At 58.8% G+C, this 14835-nt stretch overlaps 1 protein-coding gene across 2 annotated transcripts in view; it reads right to left on the reverse strand.

The window, feature by feature from the left end:
• The window catches only part of ZNF710 (zinc finger protein 710), a 28278-nt gene extending 15043 nt beyond the window's left edge, over positions 1-13235 (reverse strand). The window contains exon 1 of one of the 2 annotated variants that reach the window (XM_074880703.1): positions 13178-13235. The gene's annotated coding sequence lies outside the window, so the exon portion shown is untranslated. Of the gene's footprint in view, positions 1-12897; positions 12932-13177 lie in introns of those variants that run through there. The other variant, XM_074880704.1, reaches the window with a different exon arrangement.
• Between the last annotated feature and the right edge of the window lie 1600 nt (positions 13236-14835).

A 14835-nucleotide genomic window follows, 5' to 3' on the forward strand; every position in this document is an offset into this window, starting at 1 on the left:
ACGGCTCAGGACTCCTGCCCGTGCCTGAGCCCCCAACGTGCACCTCTGCCAGGGGACGAGGAAGTTACCGTGCTCCAGCAAGGCCCTTCCAACCTTCCTCCGATGCCCTTCAAACAAAGGGGAAGCAGAATTCTCCTCTCACGCTACGAGACGTTCAGGATCGGGCGACCAGACGCCCCTCCTGAGCTGTGGCAGGGCTCACCTGCCCGCATTCCGCCGTCGGGGCGGCGGCGCGAGGCGTCCCTGCTTTGCTGTTCGCCCAGAACCGCTGTTTGAGCGGGAGAGGAGCAGTCCTCAGCCTCGCTTTCCACCGCAGGAGCCGGCTGCCGGGTGCAGGGTGATCGCCAGCCGGCCCTGAGCCCTGTCCTCCGGCCCCTTTCTAACACACCAACAGGAGAGACGGTGCCTCCCAGCCAGCACCTGTTCGTGGGTCTTAGATTAACCCTCAGCTTCTACTTTATTCCAAAGCAACCAGGGCGGCCTAAAATTAACGGGGAAAAGATGCTTTCCGAAAATCAGAGTCATTGCATCAGTTTGGCCACGGGGGTGATGGAAGGATGAGAGTCACCCAGGGAGGATGTGCTCCTCTGGGGTCCGGGGGATGGTAAGAAGGAGCAGGGGAGGCCCTGGGTGACTTGGCAGCACAGGGTCACTTCCAGGGGACCCCCACTTTGTGGCAGGCAGCGCAGCGAGGAGCCCATCAGAGCAGGTTCGTTACCACGAATGCTTTCCCTGCACCAGAGGAGTCTCCTCAGGAAACTGCTGAGCGCAGAGGGAGCGAGCCAAAGCAAACGCTGGGGCCAGCGCTCCGCTTCTGCCCCAGGACTGCAAAACCCCTTCGCTCCTCGAGCAGCCGAAGCTGCACCACAGCCTGCTGGTGGTTAACGCCTCAGCAGCGGGGACACTCATCGCCCCCCACATCTGCCTTCCTGCAGGAACTCCTGTCGCTTTGCTACTCAACACAACACCGCCTCTTCTTTAGAAGACCAAACTGATCAAGCTTTACGCCAGATTTATCAGCTGTTCTGCCTAGGCAGCTCTTCTTGAAGCAAGACGACGGAGCTGCCAGGAGAGCTCTGACAATGAGCTGCTGGTGGCACCGAACTGCATCTGGGGAGCAGCAGCTCGGGGACCAGCCTCATCCTGCTGAGCGAGGACATTTCTCTGAGACCCGACCAGAATCGCTGTGGCCTTATGGACGTGCATGAGTCCCTTCCTGCTCTTCTCCTGTGGAAGGGCCCAAATCCGTGGAGCCCCAGCACCCTGTGTCCATCAGACCCAAGCGCAGAGACTCTCCGTGGCCAACGGCTCCCCCAGGACCCGGCACTGCTCCCCGGTGCAGGGCTCCGGCACGTCCTATGCTTCCCCGTGGGCTACTTGTGCAAGCACAACGTTTCTCCTTCAAAATGACTCAAATGTGGCCTCTCGGTCCCCATCCAGCCCCCTCCTCCCCAACGCCGTGCGGGGACACACGCCGCAGCGAAGAGCTCTCGGGATCTTGCCTTCAGAGCTCATTGTCCCAGCACATCTTAAAATGCTGCCGCTTGCTCGCACAGGAGCACCAGCGACTGAAATAGCGATTAAATACAAGTAATTGGTGTCTGAAGGCGTGGGGCGAGCTCGGCTGGAGCCAAAGGAGAGGGGCTGCTCCTGCCTGGACCTCCCTCTCATGGCACGAGCACCCACACCCCAGCCAAAGCAGCACCAGCCCGCAGACCCCCCCCGTGCTTCACGGGGCTCTGGGTGTTTGTCAGGAGTTTGGGACCGACGGTGTTTGTGGTGTGGAGTGGGGAGAAATCCCACCCCGGCCAGCCCCGCTGCTGTCCCAGCCTTGCTTCAAAGGCTGCGCACAGAAACCTCGCTCTCCCCTGGAAAACAATTTTTGCTTTTAAGTGAAATAAACAGGGAAAGAAAAGACTTTCAAGTTCCTCCTTGCTGCAACGACTTCTCTTCGACATACTCCCTTTCCTCTCCGAAAATAGAAGAGCTATTCAAAAAAGATGCGAGAAGAAAAAAGGAACTGAATAGAGGAAAAAGGAAAGAAAAAATGGAGCCCCAAGGGGGTGGAGAAAAACAGAATGAAAAGACAGCAAAAGTAAAGAAAAGGGATGAAAAATAAAGGAGGGGGAAGAGAGAGACAGACAGAGAAGCTTTGAAAAGAAAGAATGCTCCCAGCCTGAATACAGTGTGCACGAAAAAAAGAGCGCTTGAAAAGAAACAGCCAGATGAAATGACCTCTCATTCACAGCCTGTGCCAATCACCACCACAATGTAAATCCTTTCTTCTTTTCTGCATTCTCTCTCTTTCCAGCGGGGGCAGAGGGAAGAGGAAGAAAGGGGAGTTAATTCTCAGCATAGCAGAAAATAAATCTGCTCTTTGCTAACTCCCTGAAAGAGACGCCGAGCTACTTTTAAAAATACCTCTCCCAGTAATCACACATGCAGATATGTAAAAAAAGTAAATGAGATTCTGCACTGAGCGGGTCTGGGAAGGACTGTCCTCACGCAGAAGGTCTCCCGGAAGAAAAGGCACCACGCCGTCCCTCGGAAAAACCACAGAGCAAATACCCGGAGAAAACAGATCTGTAGAAACAAGCGCAGCCATGAAAAGCAACCGGCGCCAGAGATTCAGGTCGAAACCCAAACCCTGCCGAGAAAGATGAGGGATGGTCGTGACGGACGCAAACCCAGGGGCTCGGTTCTGGGCCAGGTGCTGTGGGTGCGACGGGTGGGCCGGTGCAACCCCCAAACCTGTCTGCAAAGCCCAGCACCGTCCTGTTTTGTTCAGTGTCTTCAGCAGAGGTGGGGGGTAACAGACCCTTACGCGTGGAGGTGAACCCCAAAGTGCAGTGAGGAGAGGGGACTGGGAGAGCACTGAGGGGAAAACACTGATGATGGAGCCCACCAGGACAGCAGGGTCCCCCCGGGACAGAGCAAAATCAAGCAGGAGGCAACAGGCAGCCCGGGTTCCTGCGGGCAGCGAGCTCGCTGTGGGCTCACAATGCTGCCAGACAGCAAAGCCAGCCCAGGCGGCCAGTGAGAGCCCGCGGCAGGCAGACGACGCTCCTGGTCCAGCAGCCGCTCGGCATCGCTCCCACTCAGTGTCCCCCGGTGCCAGGGGTTAATCATAAACTGCGGGGACCTCAAAGCAGAGCAGTAAAAGGGGCTGGGAGTTGGAGGAACCGATACGCGAGTAGGAGCTCGGGCACCCGCATGTGTATAAGCCGGCTGGCTGGTTGTAAAAGGGGAAAAACAACCAAAATGTTGTAAATGGGAGATGTGTGTCACCCTGAAGGGAGTGGGAGTTGCCTGACGGGATGTGGGGACCGAGGGAAGACAGACTTACTTTCAGGAGCATTGCTGCCCTCATCCTTGGGAACAATTTTAATACGTTTTTTATACTCCCTGTGTGTGGAGCTTGCCCACATACAGGCAGCGCTGCCCGCGGGGTGCTGGGCCCCACCACCCCCTTCCCACCTGGGCTCCGTCCTGCGCTGGGCTGCGAGAATGGAGGAACAGGGACACAGGGGCTGCCCGGAGCCATTCCCGGCAGCCAGAAATGTCGAGCCAGAGCTAAAGGCCGGGAGGAAAGTGGACGCTCCAGACTGCACGTGATTTTGCTAAGTTCAATCTTCCTGTGTGCTGAACAGTGGCCGGGAAACGCTCCCCCCGAGCCCCCACGTAACCCCCCTCGCTGCGGGGAAGGGGAAAACGGCATCACCGCATCCGCCCTCACCTCTGCTGGGCCGGGTAATACGATAATCATAGCCAAGAGGGTCTAATTTGAGCATGTTAATTAATACTTGACCAGATAATGTTTCACATGTAAAACTTGTCAGAGCTTCTGAAGCTGCTATCACGGGTAAGTGGAGCTGGGTCCTGCTGCCGGCACGGAGGATGCTCTGAGCAGGCGAGGAGCTGCCGGCTGAGGGGACGTTTCATGTCTCCTCCATGAACTTCAGATTTTCAGGCTGTTCTGCCTTGGAGAAAACGGCTACCAACCGCACTGGCCCTGCGAGCCAGCAGCCACGGGGCCATCCCTGAGCACCACCGGCCGCGGTTTGCTCTTAGCGAAGGGGAAAATCCCTGATAAGCCTTTGTGAGGCAAAGTATGGACAAAAACCACAGGATCTCCCAGCAAAATGTCTTGGGGAATTATCTCCAACACATGACATCTCCCCTGCAGAACTCACAGGTGACACCAGCCATAGGGGCAGAAATGTTAAATAACAAACACATTGAGTGCAATTTTCTATAGCCCACTGGCGAAAGGAGGGAGAACCGGAGCTTTCCTGCAGAGGTACGGGCAGAGGTATGGGCAGAGGTACGGGCAGGGGCTGGGGAGCCACTGGGCCCCCTCCCACCCACACCAGGCACCAGGCTGGGCCCTCCGGGAATGTCCCACTTCTGGCTTCTCCGATAACAACGCTACTGGACGCATTGCACTGTTTTAGGAGCGAAGCCGACTGCTCAGCTGCCATCGCCACATTGCTTTCAGATCCCCAAGGTGAAAAGTGTTTCAGATCCTTTTCTGAGCGGTTGAGCAGGTCAGAAAGATGAGAGTTTGGGAAGCGCGGTGCCAGGGCAGGTGGAGCAGGAGGCACCCGGCGCTGGTGGCACTTTACGAAATCTCAGCTCAGGACTGACCCAAGGAAGTGATTGTCCTAAGTCAGATATGGAAAATACGGCCTCCCCCAGCAGTGCTGGCCGGGGGACAGCCACAGGCGTCTGGGGGGGATCTGCCGACGGGGCACACGCAACGTGGTCGCATTTGTGGGATGGGGGGAACGGCCACGCAGCCCAGGGGACGTGGGCTGCTCTGCCCTGTACCACTACAGGAGAGGCCTTGGTGTGGGCAGCGAGGGTGCAGGCAGCGAGGGTGCAGGCAGCCTGCCCTGCTCTGATGCAGCACGAGCATCCCCCCCAGCCACAGGCGCCTTGTCTCCCCCCAGTTTTAGGGCACAAACCAAAGCCCGCTGTGTCCGCTCTCCTCCTGTGGTCCTGACAGTCCCCAGCAGCCACAGAGACCCAGAGCAAACCCTGAGGGGGTGAAAGGGGAGTCGAATGAATGAAGGGCACCCCCAGAGTGTCCCCCCCGGCCTCTGCGCCCACCCCGGTAGCTCCAGGCACCGTCCCCGCAGCAGGTCTGCAGTGACACCCGAACTGGAGACACTGGGTGAGAGGGGGGAGACAAGTCAGAGACAGTCGTCCACGGGACTCGGCCCCCCAGCTCCATCCCCATGCCAGGACCCGCCACCACAGGGCCACCCGCAGTGACAAACAACAGTCAGTGCTGAGGGCTTCGCTAGCCAAAACCTCGTCCTGGCAAACAGGGCCACCGCAGCCGCCGGTGCTGCTGCCGCTACCCGGCAGCCCCGGCTGTAGCAAGGCTGTTTGTGCCCCTGACCGCGCCTGTGTGCGTTGGGGGTTTGGGTGGGCACGGCTCCACCCCGCGTTGCTCTCAGCCTCGCAAAGCTCAGCAAACAGTTCTCCAAGCCCTGGTGCATGCACACCAGCCCCGGCCACCCCACCAGGGACCAGGGACAGCAGTTTGTCCCCAGCCCCGAGCGCTGGCACCGCGGGAACACAAAGAGCCTGTTTCAAAATACCAAACTTTTGTCATTAAAGGAAAAAATCCTCCAGCGCAGAGCCTAACCTGACACAGATGAAAAGTCTGAAATGGTGACAGGTAAAACTGAAGCCAGTGAAGTCAGAGTGACTGATATGGAAAGCGCCTCTTCGAGCCAGGAGGCACCGCGTCTGCCCTAACGAAGGATAATGAATGTACGGCAGCTACAGGACAGGTGTTTCAGAAAATAAAGGCTGTATATATAATTTCAGACTATTTGAGAGTCTATGAGACAGTGAAGTTGGAGGATTTTCTTTTTTTTCTTTAAGCTGAGCTACTTTTTATCCCACTTCAGACGCATCAGTGAGGAACCCATGGGGGTGATCTCTGCAGAAAGGTTCCCTGCACAAAGGGCTCCACATCCGACGTCCCTCACGTTCCTGGGGACTTCAGGGGACCAGAAACTTAGATTTTGAAATCTGAGTCCTGAAACGCATCAGACGGTAGCAGCGGTGAGCAGAGGGAGGAGTGGAGCCCGGTGACACCCCCAGGCGCATCCAGTCGTCGGGGCAAGGGGCTGCACGTTCCCGTGTGACGGGATCGACGTGACTGCCACCAGCCACCTACGAGCCACAAAAGCATCGGCCTTTCTGCATGGCAGATGCCTTTTAAATCCACAGCAGCCAGAGGACCACGGTTGCTTGTCTGGTGGGGGAAGGCAAAGGTTCTTGCCAGTCTGAAGGAACGCTGCGTTGACGGCACACTCCTGAGGGGCTGATGTGGCCAAGCTAATAGAAATTTCCGCTTATTGCACTTATGTTTTTGTCTATGTTATCATGTGGTGAGGGTTCACCCAGCACTCCTGATGCCGAGTGGAGGCTGAGATTTTACCCAAGCGCTGCATATTTATTTATTTATTTGAAATGGAGTTCAAAGGACGGAGTTTGGCACCGCTGTCCGGAGCGTGTGAGCCCGGCCGGAGCGTCAGGCACGGGCACAGCCTCGCGTGCCTGGAGCTCACCCCGCGCCATGCCAGGGCCCCGCAGATCACAGCCGTTTCGCTCCTGAAACCTGGAGCAGATGTCGGGCAGGGAGAAAGAAAGAGCTCACAGGCTGATACAAGGGAAAACGCAGTGGACAAACGCTGGCCGTGACTGAGGAGGGTGGGAACGTTTGTACTCTTTACTCATCTTAATAAATATTTTATAATGCATCTGCAGGGCTGGTTTTGTCTACAGGCGTTTTGCCTCTGCTTTGGCAGCACCACGGGCTGGCTCGCACTCGGGTCTGCTTGAACCACCCCAGTCCCCATTTTTATCACAATCTGCATAATTGCTGTACTTTTCACTCTTTCTTCTTACAGCAAGAAAGTCCTATAAATATACAGAATATTCAGCTGTTGAAATAATTTGCTTATATGTGTCCCTTGTTGATAATCATAAAATGAAACCAAACCACTCAAGCCCCCATAAATCAAGGCTTGCTCTCTGCAGACGAGTTCTGCAATTACCCTGACGGGCTTCACAAGCACGTGCTGAACGGCCAAGGCGTAAAATGGGAAAGGACAAGAAGAAATTCAGCAAAAAGTCTTGGCACCACCAACGGAAAAGGCTCTTTCAGTTCTGCCTACAGCTCTGTCTTCTAGAAAGTCATTTTTCCCTGGAGGGCACCCGTGCCGACAAACCCAGGCCCTGGGTCTGCAGCTCCTCTTGTGAGCGAGGGCTGCAGGGCGAGAGCGAAATAGCCACGGAGAAAACAGACCGACATCTCCAGAGCAAAGCCAAGGGGCAAAGCAAGGAGGGCAGGTCCGTCGGTGCCTGAAAATGGTAACTCTCAGATGGCTCAAAAAAAAAAAAAGATTGCAATTAGCACTGAGTAGGGGGGTATTAACAGTCAGATTTTATGGTGCCCCCATTTCAGACAGCTGGGGGGTCAACACTTGAGAGTGGAAAGTCCTCTGCGAGGAAGGGGAATCCCACAGTCCCGTGGATGCGTGTCCTGGCTGGAATGGCAGCCAGCTCCCCAGAATACCCAACAGAAAACATCCCAACGCTGTCCTCCAGCTTGTGCCTTTGCTGCCAGTCCTGACCGTGATGAGCCCACAGGCCCCAAGACACCCCCCGACCCAGAGTTTAACCCTCCCCAGCCCCAGCCGAAAGGGCCCTGAGAAGTGGCCTTGGCACAGGGGAGTGAGAACAGGCCGAGGGCAAAGGATGGGAAAACCACCTTCGGGGAGCACTTAAAGAACTAAAAATTTAGAAGAAAAAGCAGGGGAAGGACAGAGAGCTCATTAAACCCAGGATAGTACAGACGAGCGATGAGGTGTCAGAGAAAGGGCAGAGAAGGGAGAAGTGACCCAGCACCACGGAGCACAGACACGAGACAATGCTGCTGCTGAGAAACAGGAAAGATAAATTTAGAGACAGCCAGCGAGCACTCTTCCTCCTGCAGCTCTGCCTGTCCTTCCTCCCCCTCCTCTCCCTTGCTGGGTTGCCCATGACTCCAGCCCGGTGTGGCTTCTGTTTGCCAGGGGCAAAGCCCAGCTCTTCCCCTGTCCTGGTGGGGCCACCGAGAGCAAACCCAGCCCTGCTGCGGTGCCGGCTGGGCTACCGGAGCGGTGGCAGGAAACAGCAGCACCTCTTAGGGAAGGATGTGAAAGGCTTCAGACGGACAGCGCCCAGCAAGAGATTTCATTTCTGCACCAACGGTCTGTGGCCTCAGCCTGCAATCCCCATGAAATTCCCCTTTTTAACTACAGCGGCGCCCACGCTGCCCAGCAAAGTGCATCTGGGTGTACAGAGCCGGCGCAGAAACACGGTTTCACATACACAAGACGTGGAAGTAAAACAATGAACACGTCCACGTGCTGCTTCCTGGTTAAAACACATTCTTCCTCAAACTGACATGCTGAGATAAAGCCTTTAAAGGACTGACTGATATTTCCTTCTTAGTCAAAACCTCTTTGTGTCCGTCATTTGCTGGCTGCGCTGGAGATACTCACGGCTTTGCATGCAAGAGGGAAGCGTGCTGTTCGTCAGGGCACATGGGCCCGCGGAATGTGCTGAAGAGCAAGGGGAAAGAGGCGAAGAATAGAGTTTTGATTTTAACTAAATTCACTCATTTCAATCACTCTGCGTCACAGCATCCATTTAAAACACGCTTGCACTGGGAGCTGCTTTTCTCGCTGCAGCGCTGACGTCTCCAGCCCCAGCGCCCGACCGGGTACGGCTCCTCCGGGCACCGCAGCAGCTCTAACCCTGAACTGCCGCTGCCTCCGGGGGGGAGTTTGTCAGGCCCTTCCCCGTCGCTCATGCCGTGGGCACCTCTGCACCACCCGCTGCCTGAAAGCTTGGTGGCATTTCCAGTGGCATCACCCCTCCGGCTTTATTTAGGGAGCAGCATCCCACCCATCAGTCGTAGCTGCATCCCAAAGCTCTTCACCTGACCTGCTGGCTTAAGTCTGATTCTTGGTCAATTCAGTTAATTTTTAACCTTCTAAGGTGAAGAACAGTTACAATTTTTCCTCCTTTGTAGGCTACTACTCAATTACCCCCACAAAATGTCATCGTCACCGCGCTCCACACCGCGCTCCCCTTTCCCTCCTCTGAGCCGCTCCTGGAGAGCAAGTATCACTTTTGGGGGGAAACCAGGGTTTCCCTGGTCTCCCACTCATCCCTTCCTGCACGAGCTGCGCCTTGCAGAGCGAAATCCCAGCGCTTCTGCTCCTCGCCGCCCCGTGCCGAGTGGCTCCCTGCCGGCCGCTGCTCCGGGACCTCCCCAAGCCCTTGGCAGCCTGAGCCAGCGATGCCCCGATGCCCCTCCGCCCTCCACCGCACCCACAAATCGCACAGAACCCCTGCACTGAGGGAGGCCGCGCTCTGTGTTGGCCGGATCCTGCCAGCTCGGGACTCCCCCGGTGAGCGGGACGGGCCTGAGCACACGCTGGTCCCTCCACCTCGCCACCAGCCTCCCCACCCATCTCACTCCTGCAGACCTGCACAAACCCAGTGTAACATTTTCATCCCCCCAGCCTTGAGGAGGGCGTTGCCAAGTTAAAAATATCGTGTCTTGTTTTTAAAGATCCATTTGTACACCTTTGATGCCCCTCGAGGCTCCTGGACAGACCCCAGGGCTGCAGGAGGTACTCGTTCTAATTCAGCATCCTGCCCCTGCTCAGCCTCTGGTGCTCCCCCATCACCCAGTTATCTCTTTTTTACCTCAGGAGCAAGTCTTGCAAAGTTTTACGTGAACTTTCTACAAGTTTTTGCCTCGTCCTACACAAAAGAGCAATCTGGACACTGCCTGTCTCCCTGTGAAATCGGAGGTGGCCTGAGAAGGAAGGAAGGAAGGAAGGAAGGGTGGGAGATGAGGCTTTTCTTCCTACTTGAGAATGTTCACAGCAATCCAGGAGACCTGGCATCTAAAAAACAAGAAGCCTCCCCCTGCCCCGGGTCACTTCTTTAATAAAAAACCCTTGATACCTTGTGGAGAACATGGTACAAATGCTCAGAGAAACGGGAGGATGGTGGAAGCTACATGCTTTACAAAGAGATTTTTAGGCAGGATGCTTACATGTTGTTTCTATTTCTTTTCGTTAGAAATACTTTGCTGTCACTCAAATGATGGACAGACAGCTGAGAGCAAAGACCAGGAAAATTTAAATCCATGTTTTCCCCCCTTAATTTAAAGTTTGGGAAAGAAACTGCATTACGTGCTTGTTCTCTCGGCAGGAGAGAACCCTGCTCCTCCACCAAGCCCCGGGCGAAGGAGAGCGGGACCCTCCTCTCTGTCAGACACAGAACCCCCCCAGCCCCCTCCAGCCAGAGCCCCCTTCCCAGCCGACTTCACGCGCTCCACTTCACCACACTGCGCTTTTGACAGAAATTGAGTTTCTAGGGAAAGCCAGGCCTGGCCGCGGGTGGGCTGCGCCGGGCCCCTCTCCCGACGCAAACACCACCGCGACGTGCTGCCGTGGGCAAGAAGGACCCGGGGAGGAGGAGGAGATGTGCACGGGGCTGGAGGAGGAAAATGTGGGACAGCGGGACAAAGGGAAAACGCTCCTCACCAGATCACAGTCCTCTCGCCAAGGTCAAGCCCTGCGGGAAGGACTCAGGGACCTCAGCGGGGACTGTGACTCATCCCGAGGGCCGCAGGCAGGCACAAAAGAGGGACCGCGGCGCGGCCGGCACGTCTCGGCCACCCAGCCACGTCCTTCCCGTCCAACCTGCGCCACCCCCGCGCCCAGCACGCCCCGAGCAGGTATCTGGGACACCTCACACCCTGCCCTGGGTGCCGGCGTCCCCAGGCCCAGGCAGGGCAGGCTCAGCTGGGCTCGGCCTGCCAGCGCTTGCCGGAGGAGACGTGATGGGTCGGGGGAAACCAACACCCGAAGCGGGCAAAGGGGGAGCAATGGCAGTAAAACCGGCAGGAGAGGCCCCGCTCCCGGCCCGGTGGGGACAGCATTCGGCTCTCCCCTTGCCGCCGGCCTGACACCACGACGTGACCCGCTCAGCTGATATTAAGGAGACTGTGCTCAAGCAGATGCTGAATTGGAGCCTCTTCTCAACAAAGAATAAATGTAAAATAAGTGTAAGGAGTGTAGGCAACACTCTCACTCACGGGATTTTATGCTGGCACGTTCTTTGCGGTACAAAAACACCATTTTGCCTAATCCTTAACATTTCCAGCTGTACAGTAGAGCAGGATGACCCTCATCCCTCTCTACACTGTGTTTCCTAAACTAATTTATAAATGAAAAACCTTCTTTGCATTGTGGTCCAATAAAACCAACTAAAACCACTTTCTCAGAGACGAAACCAAAGCCTGCCATGTCAAAAGGAACAAGAGGAGACACGCTACTCGGGTGCCCACTCCCTCCTCTGCGGGTATCCAGGGCTGATCCTCCGGTCACCTCCCAGGTTTAGGTTGGGAACGTTTCTCGGGGTGTAGCGGAGCTCAAGTTACTCTGATCTAATTTCCCATTTTATAGGGCTACGATGGGATCGCTGCCCGAGGAGGGCGTTAATGGGAGCCTGCTCGCAGACGAGGAGCCCGGCCCAGCAGGTTGTTATCAGGGCTCTGCCCATGCTGGCTCTGGTGAGGAGGATTCGTGCGGCTCCCGCGGGCGGGGAAGCTGTCACCCAGGGGTGGGAGCCGAGGGCACCGCTCACAGCGATGTTGTTCGCTGCCAAAACGGTGCTTGATGCCACAGTGTCTGGAGTCGGTGACCCCCCGGGGATCCAAAGGGGATGCTGAGACGGGTGTCCCTGTCGCGACTTCTCAGGAGTCTCCCTGGGGAAGCCGGTGGGTCTGGGGTCTCCCCCCAACCCCAGGTGCATCTGTGGCTGGCCCGGACTACCTGCACAAACCCGGCTGGAACTGCTGCACGATCGGCTTCGTGAGGCCGCTGCACGTCGGGGACACGAGAAGCCGCTGAGCCGAGGGTGGGAGCACGACGTGGGGTGCGGGAGCCCAGCGGGGTCTGTGGCGCTGCCGGGTCGGGACCCGGCGGGAGGTCAGGCCTCGGGATGCCGCCTTCCGCTCCCGTCACTCCCCCTCCTCTGCCCACACAGGCTGCTTACAAAGAAACTACTAATGATTGGCTAATTAATTAATTATAACTAATTCAACCATCCCGTCCTGTTGATTAACAGGGAGCTATCAAAGGGCTGCACAAACAGGGGGGCCCGGGCGAGTCACTGTCCCCAGCAGGGACACAGGGGACAAAGCAGCCCCGGGCCCGGCAGCAGTGGTGCCCCCAGACCCTCGATGGAGCCGTCGGGGGGGGTCCGGCACCGGGAAATCTGGGGGCACCTCCGTGATGGGAAGCGCAAGCGGGACCTGCCTGCTGCGGGACGGAGCAGGTTGGGCCCCGCGGGGTCACGGTTTCGTTTCAGCTCCCCCCCCACCCCCCCCCACCGTGGCACTTTGTCGCTGTAACCAGGGGGGGAGCACACCCGGGACAGCCGCCGTCGGGCCGGTCCCCAACGGCTAGAAACTGTCCCCAAACTTGGGGCGCGGCCCACGCGGGGACCCCCCGGCTTTCACCCCGGTCCCCACCAGCGCCGTGAACCCGCCGACCCGTGTGTGTCCCCCCCCCGGCCCCGGGTCGGGGCACCCCCGGGTGCTGGTCGGCGACCGCCCCGATGCCCAACCCGCCCTCTCCCCCTCCGGGCATCCCCCCTCACGCGTGTTACCTGCGTGGGCTCCCCCTCCCATCCTCCCCCCCACACCCCCCCCGGGGCTGACGCTTCCACCGCGTTCCCTCCCTCAACAGGTACCGACCCCGCGGCCGGGCTCGGCCCGGGCCGCCCTCCCCGCAACTTTACCGGAAAGTTTGCGAGCGGCCACGGGGAAACTTGTCGGCGGGGAGCTGGGGGCGGGGGGGGGAGCGGAGGACCCACGTGCGGAGCGGACACGGCCCCCCCCCGCCGCCTCCCTCCCGCCGCCATCGCTCCCGTCTCCGTCGCGGGGGGAAGGTGGAAGGGAAAAAGGCGGCGACGTATCGGTGGCTGCGGAGCGGTGGGGGGGTCATCCCCCAACCCCCCCACTCCCCCGGTGGTGGCGGGCGGCGGCGGGGCGGGGGGGAGCCCGGCGGCGGGGACTCACCGTGCGCTCCCGCGGCGGCTCCGCGGGGCGGCGGCGGCGGCTCCGGGCCCGGCGCTGGGTGCGCAGGAAGGAAGAAGGAGGGAATGAGGCAGAGCTGACGTGAAGGGATGCAAAACAGCTCCTCCTAACTCGGCCGCCGGCGGCCGCCCTTTATCTCCCCGCCGTGCCCCCGCGTCCCCCCCCCCCAACTTTCCCGAGCACCGCGATCCCCGCTCCCGTGCGTGTCCCCCACCCCCCTCCTCCTCCCCCAGCCCGCGCATCCCCCGGAGCCGGGTCCGCCCTCGGTACCGGGTGCGGGGAACAAAGCTGCGGGGCGCGGCTCGTCTGATGGTAGCGGGGATGGGGGTGTCCGATGGGGACCCCCCGCCCCCCTGCCGCTCGGGGCATCTCCTCCTCCGCGGTGGCCACCCAAGACCCCTGACCCCAGGGGTTATTTTATCCTGTGGATGAGTATCGCTCCGTTTTGGGGGGGCTTATCCCCCCCAGAGAGGGATGCTCAGGGGGGTTACGCTGCCCGGAGGAGCTGCGTCCGTCGGGACGGGCAATGGGACCCCAGTTGCTGCCGGGTGTCGCTCTCCTCCCCGGTGGGTCTGTGGGAGAGATCCTCTGTGCCCCAGAAACCTCGCGCGGGTTACGTTGTACCAGCTGATGGCCCCCCCTCCTCCCCAAAAAAGACAAGGATGAGCAGAATTTGGGACGTTCCACAAATCCTGAGGGTCTTGGGGCAGGGGGATGCTGTTTACCCCCCCCCAGGGAGGCCAGAGGCGGCAGTGGAGGGAGAGGCCAAGGTCGGCCGTGGTGGGGAGGCAGACGGGGGCTGCAGGGGCAGGAGGTGGTGGGACCCCGGAGGGAGGGACGGGGGCTGTAATGTGGGGTAAGGGGACCGGTTGGCCACCACGAAGCGTGTGAGCTGGCTCCCATCGCGAGGAGGACGAGGGTCATGGAGGAAGGCGGACGTGAAGGCAGCCGGGATTCGGTGGGTGCGTCGGGAGAGTCTCATCGCCATGGAAGCAGGTGGGGCTGGACAGCCTAATCACAGCAAAGAGTTTCTCTAAAAACGCAGTCCTTTGTCTGGCAGACGCACTTCTCCTTTTCAGTGGTTTTTTTTTGTATTCTTGGGTGAAAATTGATCTCGCCGATGCGCTTAAACCATCAGTGGCCATGGTTATGGCTTCCCGCATCCTCCCCGCGCGCCCGCGGGCCGGCCAACAGCCCCTCACACGCTCCCGCTGCCCAGGGCCGAGCGCGTCCAGAGACCAGACGTGGCCGGTGAGAACGTTCACCTAAACCGGTGTTTCTCTCCCCGTCTTTACAGCCCTGCCTCGCCCCGTGAGCTTCGCTAAGGGCCCGGTTTGCCTGCGCAAATATTTGCAAATGTGTAAAGATCCTGAACGAGGAGATTTGCTCTGCTCAGCTCCCGCTGCGGTGCGCCCGGAGCACGCCCCGAGCACACCCGGAGCACAGCCGGAGCACAGCCGGAGCACACCCGGGACCCAGCTCAGCGGGTGCCACAGCCGGGGGGAGCTGGGGCCGCAGAGGTGGGGGGCAGTCCCCAGCCCACCTGCCTGCCCGGGAGCAGCCCTGCAGCCGCCCCAGCCAATTGAGATGCGGAGACACGAGGCTGCAGCTGGTGTCAGCCAATCGGAAGAGGGAGACAT

This window comes from Strix uralensis, chromosome 11, assembly GCF_047716275.1.
Source record: "Strix uralensis isolate ZFMK-TIS-50842 chromosome 11, bStrUra1, whole genome shotgun sequence".
Taxonomy (NCBI): Eukaryota; Metazoa; Chordata; class Aves; order Strigiformes; family Strigidae; genus Strix; species Strix uralensis.